We start from the raw sequence: 15,916 nt of genomic DNA, 5'->3' as shown, positions 1-15,916 counted from the left end.
TGACAAGTCTTCACCATGAGGAAGCTTAACATCTGGTTTCTAGTCAAAAGCTATAAATTTTGTACCTGTGGCTGGCTGTTCTTGGAAGAATCATCCAGGCAACCTGCACCTGTTGGTCACTTCAGTACCAGTGCATTTCCCTAGAAAAAATGATAAAACAATAACAAATCTGGCTATTTTATTACTTTTTTTTTTCAAACTGGTACAAAGTTAACTTTTTTCTTTGTGAGTGATTCTGAAATAAGTAAAATAAATTATACAGTTATGTGAACATTAGAACAATGAATATGTTCATTTCTAGAGAAGAAGCAATCTGGTTTATATATATATATTCAACCACCTACTTGGGAGAGTATGGGAATGACACTCAGAGAAGCACAGAAGACAGGCTGGAGAGTTGGGCAGGGAGAAACATGATGAAATTCAACAAGGGGAAGTGTAGAGTTTTGCATTTGGGGAAGAACAACACGATGTCCCAGTATAGGTTGGGGGCTGACCTGCTGGAGAGCAGTGTAGGTGAAAGAGACCTGGGGGTCCTGGTAGACAAGAGGATGACCATGAGCCAGCAATGTGCCCTTGTGGCCAAGAAGGCCAATGGCATCCTGGGGTGCATTAGAAAGGGTGTGGTTAGTAGGTCAAGAGAGGTTCTCCTCCCCCTCTATTCTGCATTGGTGAGGCCGCACCTGGAGTATTGTGTCCAGTTCTGGGCCCCTCAGTTCAAGAAGGACAGGGAAGTGCTTGAAAGAGTCCAGCGCAGAGCTACTAAGATGATTAAGGGAGTGGAACATCTCCCTTATGAGGAAAGGCTGAGGGAGCTGGGTCTCTTTAGTTTGGAGAAAAGGAGACTGAGGGGTGACCTCATCAATGTTTTCAAATATGTAAGGGGTGAGTGTCAGGGAGATGGAGTTAGGCTTTTCTCAGTGGTGACCAGTGATAGGACAAGGGGTAATGGGTGTAAATTGGAGCATAGGAGGTTCAAGTTGAATATCCAGAAAAATTTTTTTACTGTAAGGGTGACAGAGCCCTGGAACAGGATGCCCAGGGGGGTCGTGGAGTCTCCTTCACTGGAGACATTCAAAACCTGCCTGGACACACAAAAGCATAAAGCCTTGGTGGACACTGGTGCACAGTGCACCCTAATGCCATCGAATCAGAAAGGCACAGACTCCGTCACTATTTCTGGAGTGACGGGGGGATCTAAAGAACTGACTATTGTGAAGGCTGATGTGAGCCTCACTGGAATAAAGTGGCATAAACACCCAATAGTGACTGGTCCTATGCGAGGTACTCTAGGTGGCCCTGCTCTGGCAGGGGGGGTTGGACTAGATGATCTTTCGAGGTCCCTTCCAACCCCTAGGATTCTATGATTCTATGAAGCACAAAGCACAGGATCAACAAATATTTTTGCTGCTAAGGCAAAACTGCACACATCTATTGAAGACATAAAGTCAGTCATTGACTTTTATCCCAGTTTCTAGCATGTATTTAACCTTGCTTGCCAAGATGATGTTGTCTGGAATTTGCATTACTTCTCTGGCTGTGCAGCACTGCTCTTGGTTACAGGGCTGATTTATTAGCACCAAGTGCACAGAGGTAACATTGGTGATTCAAAAAGTACTTCAAAAAGTGTGTTCAAGCAACTTGGAAATTTATATGCAAAAATTAACACATTTTATCTGAGAGACAAAGATTCCCTATTTCCTTGCTCATTCAATAAAGACCTAAAAGTGCAATAGTGGTCAATACCTGTTTGACAAAAGGTTTCTGAAGGGAAAAATTTGGTCACAACAAAAGCAATTAACAAAAAATATGAAAAAAGAACCACCTGTACCACTGCCACTGACTGAAAATCCCTTTTTTGCAGTCCCCTCTTCACAAAGCATCTTACAAAATTAAATACTTACAGGGAAAAGTATAATGATTCCTCATCACATCAATTATGTCTATTAATTATGTCAGTGTCAGGGGTCTGAGTGAGATGGGGCTGTGTTACATCAGCTGTGGTAGCAGCCCCTGAAGAACAGTCTGGTGGCAAAAGTTTGCAAAATAAGTAGAGAAGAGTCAAGCAGAGTGAGAAAGGAAGAGTTATTCTTGTTTTATGCTGGAAAATCTGAGGGGCAAAACCATTAAAGGGCTTCTGCAAAGGGTCAGCAAAAAATCTATCTTCAAACTGAGAACAGAGTTCAGACATCTTTGGCTTCTCTGGAGCACAGCTGCAGGCTAATTGTCCTCAATACCCATCTGCTAAAGACAATTTTGGAGTATTTTTGCTCAAGTCAGACAGAAAATTCCCTCTTTTACCTCTGCACTACAACCTGGAGCCTTCATACACTATGTCAAAGTGTCTGACAAGAGTGCTTCAGCCACAACATCCATGCTGCTCACCAGCACAGTCCCAGCAATGTTATTACACCAGCACCACTTCCACACCAGCTAAAGCCTCATCTAAAAACCTTCTGCAGAAAGGAATGGCTCCCCACCCCCTGAGTGATCCTCTTCCTCTCCAGGAGGACTGGGAGAGTGAAGGAAGGGTTTATAACTGATTTGGTATTAATTCTGCCGGGAAATGAAAACTGCAGTGCCAGTGTTTTTGTCTCCTCTTCCTCGGCAATGTTCTTGGGGCAGCCTGAAATTTGGTCTTCTGAATTTGCTCATAAATTGGCCACCAATTCATCTTTGCAAGAACTACAGAATTACCAGAGTTCCTTCCCCTTCCACCCACCCCCCACTCCCCCTTTTTTTTATTTTCTTTTAATAGAACCTGGGACTTATCACACTTCACAGCTGCAGAATTTTATTGAAATTTGAGTTATAACAACCTATTTCCACAGAACCATACTCCAAATCTGATTCTCTTCTCCCCTGTCAGAATGCTTTAAGCAATTATATTCAAAGCCTCTACAGGAGAGTATCTAATTTGTCCCTTAATGCAAATCCAATCAATCATATTCTACATCTATGTTTTCTACATCTACTCCATAGTGGAAAACAAGCTTCACAGCAGAATGAAGATCCATGTGGTATCAAGAGAACCACGCTTGACCAAACATTAACATCTCACTTGACCAGATGCCAACATAAATATAATTAATTTCTCATTTTGTTTTTAACTAAGGCCACCAAGAATGCATTGTAACCCTCTCTACTCACATTAAATCAAGAGAGAAAATATGCAGGAAACATGCATTTCACAAACAGAAATGTCACTCTTGGGGATGAAACAATTTACTGCTGGCAGCTACAGAGAGTCACTTCTCTCTCCAATGTTATTAAACCTCCTCTACTAATGCTGCCATAACTGAACCCTGAAGATGTGCATTGCTTTGTAAGAGAGTCACATCTTTGGGCCAAGATAGGCATGCTCTGTATTTTTAAAAACTTGTTTAGAATTATATGAAGCTGCAGAAGTGCATTGGGAATAACCCACTAGAATCAATGGGGTCAAGGCAGTGACCTTTTAACCAGGTAGAGATGCTGGTACCTCCTGAGAGCCAGTGGATCCTTCTAGTGACCACACAGAGACAATTTAGATTTCCAACTTAGGAAACGTGTCAGCTACCAGAAAATGAAACCAAATAACTTTCCCATATACATAATCAGTCACTAGCAGCATGACAGGGACCTCAGAGTCTGACCAAGAGACTGAAAACTTTCTGAACTGCCAGGCACAAAGGGTTGTGATCAGTGGCATGAGTTTCATCTGGAGCTAGAGTTGAATCCCAAGGGGCTCATACTGGGGCCAATATTCCTTAATTTATTCATTAGCAGCTTGTATGTGAGCACAGGGTTCACCTTCATCATGGACAATGCAGAACTGGGAGGGGTGGCTGATACACCAGAGATTTGGTTGTGCTGCAATCCCACAGGCTGGAGAAATGGGCAGAAAGGAGCTCATGAGCTTCAGACAAGGCAAATGCAAAGTCTTGAACCTCAGAAGGAACAAACAGCTCCATGCACTGGGATGGGCTGGAGACTGAGCAGCTGGAAAGCAGCTTTGCAGAAAATGTCCTGAGGGACACCAAGCTCAACATGTGCCAGCAGTGGGGCCTTGCAGGAACAAAGGGTGACAACAGCATGGGCTGCATTAGGAGTAGCATCACTAGCAGGTCAAGGGGGTCATTCTTCCCCTTTGGAAGAGTGGTCAGACCTGTCTGGAGGGCTATGTTCAGCTCTTCTCAGTGTCTTCTGGTGTCTACACAGCTCCACCAGCTCTCCACTGACAGTCACTGTGGGTAGTTTTTCAGTCACTTTTAGCTATATCCAAAAAGATTTTCACCAACACTTGTATTCACTGTGCCCCTCAGTTCAGGAAGGATACTGAGGTCCTGGAGCAGGTCCAAAGGAGGCAACTGGGCTGGTGAAGGGACTCGAGCACAGATCCTATGAGGAGAGGCTGAGGGAGCTGGGGGTGTTCAGCCTGGAGAAGAGGAGGTTCAGGGGAGACCTCATCACTCTCTACAACTCCCTGAAAGGAGGTTGGAGCCAGGGGGGGGTTGGTCTCTTTTCCCAGGCAACTCTCAGCAAGACAAGAGGGCAGGGTCTCAAGTTGTGCCAGGGGAGGTTTAGGTTGGAGATTAGAAAGAATTTCTTTGTGGAGAGGGTGATCAGCCATTGGAATGGGCTGCCCAGGGAAGTAGTGGATTCTCCGTCCCTGGAGATATTTCAAAAGAGACTGGATGTGGCACTGAGTGCCATGGGCTGGGAACTGCAGCAGTAGTGGATCAAGGGCTGGACTTGATGATCTCTGAGGCCCCTTCCAACCCAGCCAATTCTATGATTCCATGATTCTATGACTGTTTGGGTCTTGTCAAGAAGGTGAACTCAGAAAAAATCTCCCTTATCTAAAAAGTTTTTTCTCCCTCTCAGAAAAGGGCATAAACTGTTGTGCATGATGGGTACAGACAGGAAAACTTTACAGACAAAGAAAATGGCAAAAAGTGTGATGAAGCCTGAGGCTTCGAGCCATTAAAATGTAATTTTAATAAATCATAAAGTTCCAAGAAACAAGTTTTTATGTTTATGATAAAATTGGTGGTAGTTATGCCTCACAAAAGATATAATTTAAAGAATGAAATGGTTCTACTCCAAGTCATTGCTTGCAGTGCAGTGCTTGGAAATGAGATGAGATCCATTGAGGCAAAAAATAAAATCATTACACAGCAATGAAAGTGTACATAAGTGGTTATTTACTAGCAAAAACTTCAATGCCAATAAAAGAACAAAAAAAATTGAATTCAGAGTGAGAGGCTTGCTATACTCCATATCAACATCTCCCCTCCCAGGTTCCCTTTCTCAGGTTAACCTGCTGCTTTTTTTTGTGCACAACAGGTTTCTGAAGGGAGAAGAGCCCTGAACAGGAAAGCTGTACCAAAAAGGACAACTACAGACGTCAAAACAATTCTCCCAGGACACCCTGGGAGATAACTGGGAGATACTCTCTACAACTCCCTGAAAGGAGGTTGGAGCCAGGTGGGGATTGGGCTCTTTTCCCAGGCAACTCTCAGCAAGATAAGAGGGCACGGTCTCAAGTTGTGCCAGGGGAGGTTTAGGTTGGAGATTAGAAAGAATTTCTTTCTGGAGAGGGTGATCAGACATTGGAATGGGCTGCCCAGGGAAGTAGTGGATTCTCTGTCCCTGGAGATATTTCAAGAGACTGGATTTGGCACTCAGTGCCATGGGCTGGGAACTGCAGCAGTAGTGGATCAAGGGTTGGACTTGATGATCTCTGAGATCCCTTCCAACCCAGCCAATTCTATGATTCTATGATTATATGATAAAAACCTACTTCAGAGATTGCCCATCCTCTCCAAGGGCACAGCTGAGCCTCAGCATAGTTTTCAGTGTGCCACAGCACCCCCAGGCATAGCCTCAGGGGAGACAAAGAACAACACAAAGAAGGCTCTCCCAAAAAAGGGCACAACCCAGGCAGTGCACCAGACACAAAATGAACCAGGTCCCACACCTGCCCCAGAAACCCAGGAGTAACAAGTGCAGTTTGAAGGCTGTTTATTTGGAACCTAAGGCACACAGAAGCCAGATGAGGTGACTGATTCTTCTCCCCTATTTCTCCTGCACATGGATGCATTCACACTCCAGTTAATGTGAAAAACAACAATTTTGTTCATCCCTGCACTGTCACTTGGGGTGAAAAGTTCTATTTCTGAAGCCTCCCGTGACCTGCACAGCCTCCCAGAAGACTCTGCAAGGTGCAGGGCACTCATGGGTTTGGGGGAAATGGAGATACACATCACCCAAGTGATAAAATCATCCTCAGCTTGGCTGAGAAAGAGCAATATGGAAGGGGACTGACAGCAGGATGAAAAATAGAAAGAGAAAGAGCTCACTAGGTTGTTCTTTGATAACCTATGGTCCTTGCAGCTCCATAATATGGCTGAGAACCATCTTTCTGCATCCTCCCCAAGCTCCAGGGAAAGTGAAGGTGTAGCATCCATCCCACTCTGCTCTGGCAAGTTAGCAATAACTTCATGGAAGTTTTTTACTTCCCACAGCATCTTCTTTCTCTTTGTTCCCACTGCAAAGTTGTGGGAAGGGCCAGGGAGCATAACTGACAAAACAACTTTCTCCTGCAGGCCTGAGAACTGATCCACCACTGAAACCTAACCTTACAATTTCTAGTGTCCACTGTGCCATATTACAGTTTGAGAGGGTGATAAAGAAGTGCAGGTCTCAAAGAGAGAGATTTTGTAGTTAAGTTTGCTCATCTGAGGCTGTTTTATTCTAGCTTTTACTTTTTCCTTTTCAATTCACTTGATTCCACCTCCTCCAGCTCCTATTGCAATCATCATGCTCAGCTGCCAGCCCCATGGGGCAGGAAGTCTTGACTCTGGGCAGTTTTCACACCAAATAACAACATGTCCAGAATGAGGACATTGGTTCCTAAGGCAGTGACTGCTTTCTGTGTCAGGCCCTCCTGGAGCTTCCCAACGGGACACAGATTGAAAATTCTCCATCATCCTTGTCCCAGTTATTTAAAAAAAAAAAAAGTGGCAGAGAGAGGAAGACCAATTCTGATAACTGAGTCAGGAGAGAAGAAAAATTAACTGCTCTGAGTGATTTCTCATCTCAGACCACTGGTGTAATCCTTTCTAAATTCAATTACAGCTAATTAAAAATAATTCTCTCTTCTGAATTGATCACATACAGTTCCAAGTTACAGTTAAATCCCACAGTAACAACGCCCATAAAAACAAACACTAGGGAAAGTTCCCAGATTTCCTATTAATGTAATGCTAGGGGGATACCATAAAAGACTTAGTTGGGAAGCCTCTGGCATGCTGGTTCTTTTTGAGTAAAGCAAGCCTGGATTACACTCCTGAGTACCCTAATCCCTCTCCTTTGCTTTTACCTATCCCACCTATTGACACTGATTGCTTGGGAGAAGCATCCTGGAGAAACAGCACTTGGAATGGCATTCTCTCATTTGTAAAGAAGTGGTGTTTTGGCTGACATTCACTCTTTTTTTCTTATTCTTTTTTCTTATTTATTTTTAATTCTTTTTTTAAATTTTTTTTTTTTTGGTATAGCACTACCTCACATGAATATATTATTATGAGCACACACTTAGTCTGAGGTCAAATTCTGATGACCAGCTCCAACATTTGGTCTGAATCAAACTCCTCTGTACAATCATCAATCTTTCTCTGACACTTGGGATCAGTGCCAAGCTGCTTCTTAGAATAATAATAATAGTAAAAAGAGAGGTAGTAACTTGGACCCATAGGCTCAGTTCTGGAGATGGTTTTAAAAGCCAAGCATCTCTTTTCCTTGCAGAGCATTCACTAGGATTAGATTTCCAATTGCCAGGAGTTAGGCATTCATATTTTTCTATCAATCACTGTAAAACAAGAGCTCAGGAAGCAGCTAAAGAACACAAAGCACTTTCCTCTGCCTACTGCCCTATGGCAATAAGTGCTTAACTCCTGGGACTCTATTAGCAATTCTTTCATCATGTTATCTGGATAATAAACCAACTGCTTACACAGCTTTTACTGACAATATCAGCTACAGGATTTTCAGTAGCAGAGCAAAGTTGCTGTTTGCTTTCAAACTGCCAAGGTCAACACAAGCCAGAACACCAGTCACAGCAAATATATGGCACAGAGGAAGGACATGGTTCAGAAAAGAAAACAATTTTCTGGTGTTTTCATGGAGCAGGAAGAATCTTTCTTGCTCCAGAGGCGTGACAAGCTGCTGACCTCTCCATTGCCTCACACCAGAGTGAGCTGAGCTTCTCTCTGTGGGTGTGTCTCCCACCTTTATTGGCCCCCTGGTAATAGGGGGCCTGCCCTAACCAGGCACAGGTGGACTCACACCCACTCTTTGGCAACTCGAGGAACCTGGTTTATCTTGTTTCTCTACACTTTCACCTTCAAACAAAGCAAGACTTGCAAACAGTGTCCTTTGACCTTATTACAATATTGGAAAATGGAAGCTTTATCACCCTGGCTTTGGAAAGGAGGCTGAGGATAATATTCTGAGTGTGTCCCACCCTCTGTGTTCAGCAGGGCACAGAAACACATGTCAAAAACATGATTTGCCTTGGGGGATTCACTGCTATCTGATACATCACCTCTTGAGGTGATGCTTAGAATATGATATTTAGAAGCAAAACAGAATACCTGCCAGAGTTCCAGTCCAAGAAAATAATACCTGACGAGTGCTCCAATCCAAGAAAATAACACTTCACAGGGGAAGAAATTTCCTCTGGCTCTTGCAGAGTACAGTTAAGCCATGTTGCACATGATGTAATTATCCACATTTTTATTACCTTTTGTGTCTTAATTACTATTACAGTATGCTTGGCAAAGGGTCACTCAACAGCTCATAATCACAGCCCTTGACTGCATTATTTCATTCATTAGCTTGTAAAAGCAGTCAAAGAAAGCTGCAGCACAGAGGTTGGTTTCTGTCCAGCTACAGTCCTCTACACTTGCACAGCTGACTGTATGGGCATGCCTGTTTATTCCTTTGAAAGGAATTGCCCTTCAATTAGGCTCCATCTTTCTGGCACCTTTCTAAAATAACTGAGAATCTGCAGGACTTAGTTGCTGAGAGAGGCTGCTAGCACTCTTTTTTTTTTTTTTTAATATCTTGAGGATCTTCAGAGAAATTTACTGCTTCCTACTGCCCAGTCTAAACCTCCTCTGGTGCAGCTTTGAACCATAAATTGCTACTTTATCACTCAAAGAAGCATAATTATCTCAAAACACTTGACAGTCCCTGGCACGTATGGTCGGATGAGCTCTTCTCCTGGACTCACACTCATTCATACATCCTCCAATTACTGTCTCTTCATTGTTTTGATGAAAAAATCAATGAAAAGAAATTCAGTCAATGCCACTGAAATACAAAAAGCTACACAAAATGAGCCCGAGCCAGAAATAGTATTCTTCTGGTGTGCAGTGAGAGAGAAGATGGTACCTGACTGCATCTTGCCTATGAAGTAGATTTAATTATCTTACCCAAAGCCCCAGCAGTGGTGTGATAAAGAGAAGACAGCATTAGGATTTTGCAAAATGTTAAGGTCCCCTGGCTAAACCTTTCACCAGGATGGTGATATTACAGAATTTTTCATGTCTCAAGAGAGCAAGCTCAGCTAACACCTGATTTGTAACCTAGGAAACAGAAAGAAAAAACCAAAATGCCCACACTTTCTGTCGTAGCTTTTTACACCTCTCCACCATCATCATCCCACAAATAGGTCACTGGGTAGTTTTAATTTTTCTTCCTTTTGCATCATTCAACCAGGGAAAAGAAAGTGCAGAACAAAGCCTGCCAGTTGTACTGAGGCAATGCTGGTAGGGACAGGGGAGACTGGGAAGTCCCAAGCCTGCACTGGCTCATGGGGATGATCCAACTATCATGTAAATAGATGATGTGACTGCCTGCAGGCCACAAGCATCCAAACTTACCTATGTGTGGGTAGCTCTGAAGGCGAGAAACCAACCGAGCAATCAGTAAATAAGAAGCTGATGTTGGTTAACATCTTTAAAAGAAGGTGAGAAACCCAGAACAGTGGGTTCTGAACAGACTGGCATCTCCAAATTGTTTACCCAGGTCCAGTGATGCTGGAGGCAGAAGAGGTGGGATATCTGCTGACATGAGTGTGTTGTTATTTGTATTTGATGGATTTCCATTGGGTGAGGCAGGAATGTTCTTCCAGTGGATTACTTAGCAGCAAGCCAGCAGTCAGATGAAGCAGCACTCACTCAGGACACTGTTGAGAAAGTTATTGGACTTCTACAAATGTTCCTTCATAGTAGTCATCAAAAAATCTCTCTTTTCTTATGGATGGAGCTTTACTACAAGCCCAGTGGAATGAATCTGGTGTTGCCAGGTAGATTTACAGCATTCCTTGGTGGGTATATTTAATTTGGGATGGAGAGGTCATTTCATTTTATACTGCACCTCAGAAACACCTTCAGCCACTCTACTCAACTTCCAAGCATCATGGAAAGCTTTCTTCTTTCCTCTCAGAAGTTATATTCATAGCAGAACATTAAATCACAAAATTATTCTATTCTTTGTTCCAAACTGTGTTTAAGTACATTATAAATTCACTTGCTTGTAAACATATGGGCCACTACAACTGCTTTACTGCTTGGGCTGTAAATTATAAAAGTTTAGACTCAGATTGATCTCTGAAATGTTCTATCAGAAGAGAGATTCACTTTTAAACAGGGAAATTCAACAAATGCTTCTAAATAAATAGTTGGGAAAAGAAAATCTGCAGTTAAAGTCTCTTCACATGCTGCAAGTGATTGATTATGGATCTATGGTAATGGTAGCTCACCTTAAGAGTTTCTATGGAGATTCAAATCAGCTTTAATTAAAAGAGGATATGAAAAATCACTTGTTGAGATATGAGTTTGCTAACAAAAGAGTGATAAATTACTTGGTGAATTTAATTGGAGAGAAAGCACTCTACCTCACATAATTTGGTTCTATTAATTTTCACACAAACTGTCTACACAAAATATTTTAAATACACCTCTATTAAGATGATGTAAGGAATTAAACATCTCAGTCTGTGATTTAGTAGTGGTATTCAGAAAATATAGGGTGATTTAAAGGACTTCTCTAGTGCTGTGGAAGAACAACTAAAATATAGCAGCTTACTTTGAAGGATAATCATTTTAGCAATAGCACAGAATTTATACAAAGTGAATCTTCCATTTCAACATCTGCACTTGAAGAAATTTGAACACACCATAAGGTGTTTTGGGTGGTTTTTTACTGTTGTTTTTCCTTGCTGCTGTTTCTATACTGCTAAAAGTATGTAGATACATGTAGATACATGCTAAATGTACGGGGAGCAACCCAAGCTCTCAGAGAAGCTCCTGCTGAGCTGGTGGATTCACTTCAGAAGTGTTTGACTCAAGTGTGCAGCCCTACTGGGGCTGTTGGATAATTCTTGTTGTAATGAACATCTTTTCATCACCCAAAAAATCATACCAGACTATGCAGCAGCTGGCCAGATGTTTTTGAGATGTAAACTGGAGGACACATGGTGCAAGGTTGAGAAGGCAGAGCTTGCTGGGGCAGTGCTGGAAGACAGGAGGAGCTGAAAGCTGCCTCAGCTGATCATGGGAATCCTAAAATGAACCAAAGCCAAGCTTGACTCCAGAAGGAGCTGATTTTTGGTTCCTATAAAGGGCCTGGTAATGAAGTAGCATGGAAAGACCCAGGAAAGTCAGTCAACAGTGTAGGCATGTCCCAGATTAGTACAGCAGAGTTTGTAGTGATCCATTTTCCAAGAAAGTAAAGTCACCCATCAGGGACTGAGTGGTTTGTTATCACTGAAAGCATTCTTGGCTTCTCAAAGATGCAGAATAGCAATTTTCTGCAACCCAATCCTCTCAGGATAACTGGGCATCCAAGATCTGCCATTTTGTCATCCATATTTTTCACAGTAAACATAATTTTTTTTCAGTTCATTCTGTTCTGACACTGATACCCCAAAAATATTAATGAGACAGTTTGCAGTTAAATCAATGTGGGTAAACAGACCTCTACATGTCTGGGAAGGATTAGTTTTGTACCTGATTTCTATTGCCATAGCAATTTGCAGATGGTACTGAAAAAGCTCTATCTCAGCAGGGGAAGCACAACAGTAAGCAGTATTAAAACAGCAGCAATGTCAGCATCTTAATGTCTAGACATATCAGCACCCTGCATCAGAGCAATAGCACAAAAACTTACAAGTTAGGAAATTGGAACTGTTAAATCAAAGCTGTTAACTTTTGCTTGTCTCCTTGTGTTTCTCCACACAGAGAGGGCTCTGCCAGTGTTCCTCAGCTGCCCTCATCCTCCAGAGTCAGGAGTGAGCAGAGTTCAGGCTCTCTTGCTTCCACAGTCTTTTGAAAATTGCAGCTAGACCAGAGAAAAGAAGTATTAGAGAGCCACAGTAGGAAGAAAAAACCCCAAAGATATCCAACATATGATTCTGCTTTATGGGAGGCTGTCACTTTGAATTCATTGGCACACAGTTACAAACATGGTACAGATACTACAGACCTTTGTACTTTTGAGTGAAGTGCTTCACTGCTTCAGCAAAAAGAGAATCTCTTCTTTGAGTTAGACAGATCAGCTGTTACTCTTACTCCTGCATCCAGCTTAGATTCTGTCTTTAACCTTCAGTGGAACATCCTGTTTGTTTTGTTTGTTTAGTTGGGCCAAAGTTTGCTTAGGAATCTAAAATAAGACTCAACAAGGAGGAATTTCATTAAATTTTGTTCTTCTTAAGGTGGACAGGAAGTCCCAGCTGCTCACTTACTACGGTGAATCTGGCTGTGGGGTCCCCACTTCTTCTTCTAGACCTCCATCATCAGTAAACAGAGATGGCCACTCCAGGTGTGTCACCTTCTCTGAATCAGATGGCACAAATCACAAAAAAACCTCATGGACTTGCAGGGCAACCTAGCAAATCCACCCAGAAGTTCAGCACCTAGGTCAAAGTTAAATGATCCCAGTTGCAAGAAGAAATCCATTCAGCCCCTCAAGTAAACTGATATAATAGAATCATAGAACCATAGAATTGGCTGGGTTGGAAGGGACCTCAGAGATCATCAAGTCCAACCCTTGATCCACTACTGCTGCAGTTCCCAGCCCATGGCACTGAGTGCCACATCCAGTCTCTTGAAATATCTCCAGGGACAGAGAATCCACTACTTCCCTGGGCAGCCCATTCCAATGTCTGATCACCCTCTCCATAAAGAAATTCTTTTTAATCTCCAACCTAAACCTCCCCTGGCACAACTTGAGACCCTGCCCTCTTATCTTGCTGAGAGTTGCCTGGGAAAAGAGCCCAACCCCAGCCTGGCTCCAACCTCCTTTCAGGGAGTTGTAGAGAGTGATGAGGTCTCCCCTGAGCCTCCTCTTCTCCAGCCTGAACACCCGCAGCTCCCTCAGCCTCTCCTCATAGGGTCTGTGCTCGAGTCCCTTCACCAGCCCAGTTGCCTCCTTTGGACCTGCTCCAGGACCTCGATATCCTTCCTAAACTGGGGGGCCCAGAACTGGACACAGGACTCAAGCTGTGGCCTCACCAGGGCTGAGTACAGGGGCAGAATCCCTTCCCTGGACCTGCTGGCCACGCTGTTCCTGATACAGGCCAGGATGCCATTGGCCTTCTTGGCTACCTGGGCACACTGCTGGCTCATGTTCAGCTTCCTGTCAATACAAACTCCACATCTTATGGTGCCCTCAATCCACTGGATTCACTTTCTAGAGAAACTGCAGCACTTGCTTGCAGGATGAAAACTCTTTGTATAAAAGGCATCTTCCTTTGAAAGCAGCTTGGTTCTGGTGCAGACATAGTGGGAGGAAAAAAAAAAAGTCTCATTTAAATTGAAGGCAGCTTCCTGAGTAGCATGAAGGATTCAACAAAACCTTTTAATATTTTTTCTGGACCACTCTTATTGTGCCCCTCTAGTAGTGCTTTGCTTCCCTCATTTTCTCCTCTGTGTACCAAGGTGTCTTATGCTTCATGCATGTCCAGTTCCTCTGTGCTACTTCCCAGGAACTTCCAGATAAGCTCTGTCTTCCTCACTGACTGGCTGGATTTAGATAGTGTATTTCTCAGCTGTTATTCAAACACATTCAGCAAGACTTGATTTAGATCAAGTAATCTTTGTTTTCAGTAGTGCTGTATCACAAAATTAGGCAATTACTCCAGTAAATCTGTCAGGGCTCTAAGTAATTATCCGCTTTAGACAATTCAAAATGACAGGCAGGAAAATTCTACTCTCTTGTAGGTGTTGCTTAGAGGAGTAAGCCTGGAGGATATGGGCATGGTGTTGAAGTCTGTTCTGTTGGGTGAGTTGAGTTAAAAATGTCCATGAATATATGGTCATCCTAAAAGGTGTTTTCCTTTGCCTGCATTCATCCTCCTTTTCTACTCCAAGTCAGAAGGGTCAGTGCAAAGAACTGAATTTCTGCCTTCAGCTATCCAGTTAAAGGTTATAGAGAAGGCAAACCCAGACTGTACTCAGATGTATGTATGGGAAGGAGAAGAGGCAAAGAATACAAACTGCAACGAAGGGAATTTGGGGAGGATATGAAGGATCAGACTTTTTTTCTACATGAGACTGATGCAGCACTAGGACAGGTGCCTGGAGTGTTCTTGGAATTTCTGTCCTTGGTGATTTTCAGCACACAGCTGATGAAAATCTCAAGCTACAAGATCTGGCTTGGAAGCAAATCCTTCTTGGAGCAGAGGTTGGACTGCACACCTCTCAAGGTCCCTTTCCAAAACCTAAAAATGGTTCTCTAATTCTGACAAGCAGAAACACAATTCTGTAATTCTGTGTTTCTAAGACTCCAGAAATATCACTTAGCTCTGGCAAGCTGAAACCATGTAGAAAGCATCTCTCGTGGTGGGTTCATGGAAGCTCTTCCACAGCATCAAATGGGTGTAAATGGGGTGAAGCTAATGTTGAATCAGAATTTATTTAAAACCTGGGTAGAGCAGCTCTTCAGTGACTTAAAGACATTATCTTAAATTGCTAGAAAATGAGAAAGAATGACTAAAAAAGCTTTAAACCAAATTATACACATGAACACACTCCCCTTCTCCCCTCCTCCTCTGTGTTATATCACTCAGAGAAGACAACACCTGGGCTCCAATCTCACTGCAAACAGCATCTGACATCACAGAGCTTCTCTTTAAGAGCAAAGCCTGCAGTTGCAGGATGGCTGCTTTCTCTCCCAATCTATCATGGAAGCACAGTAGCATCCACACATATTTCAAAATGTCCCCATTTTTCACAAAGCAGATGTACTGTTTCCCAGGCAGAACTTCTTGTGAGAGTCTCAGTACCTCCCTCCATCTGCTCCCCAGGCCCACGCAGGCAACAAACTGTGCAACCTTGTAATGATGATCTTGGCTTTATGCCTTCACCAAAAAAAATAATAATTAAATAAAATAAAATTTAAAAAATCTTCCACTTCAGCTACTTTTAGTACCTGTAATTATGTTCTAACAAAAACACATGAACATAAGACTGTAGATATTTTTGATAAAGTTTGCGTGATAATGCTAAAGAGAGCACAGAAATATTTCAGTCACAAACGTTTCAAAGCTGCCTTATGGACCTTGTAATTTATAACAAGCTTCTCATATCCAAGGCATGCCTTCAGCAAGAAAGGAAACAGAATGGTAAATATTTGTTAGGGCTGCTGGAAAGGCAGGATATAATTTCCATTGGAATTTTACCTTCTCCTTCCCCCTGTAAAAAATTTTAATGTTTCTCCAGAAGAGCAAATTCCAATACCTCTGATGGCTGGACAGACCTTAAGGTCTTCATTCAAATCAGATGAATATGGGAACAGCCCTCAGGCACAAAACATTTAAAATCCAAATTTTAGATACCTCTGAATTTTGAAAGAGATTCAGGGT

This window comes from Calypte anna, chromosome 2 (assembly GCF_003957555.1).
Source record: "Calypte anna isolate BGI_N300 chromosome 2, bCalAnn1_v1.p, whole genome shotgun sequence".
Taxonomy (NCBI): domain Eukaryota; kingdom Metazoa; phylum Chordata; class Aves; order Apodiformes; family Trochilidae; genus Calypte; species Calypte anna.
The sequence above is the reverse complement of the archived record's forward strand: the minus strand, read 5'-3'. Positions refer to the sequence as shown.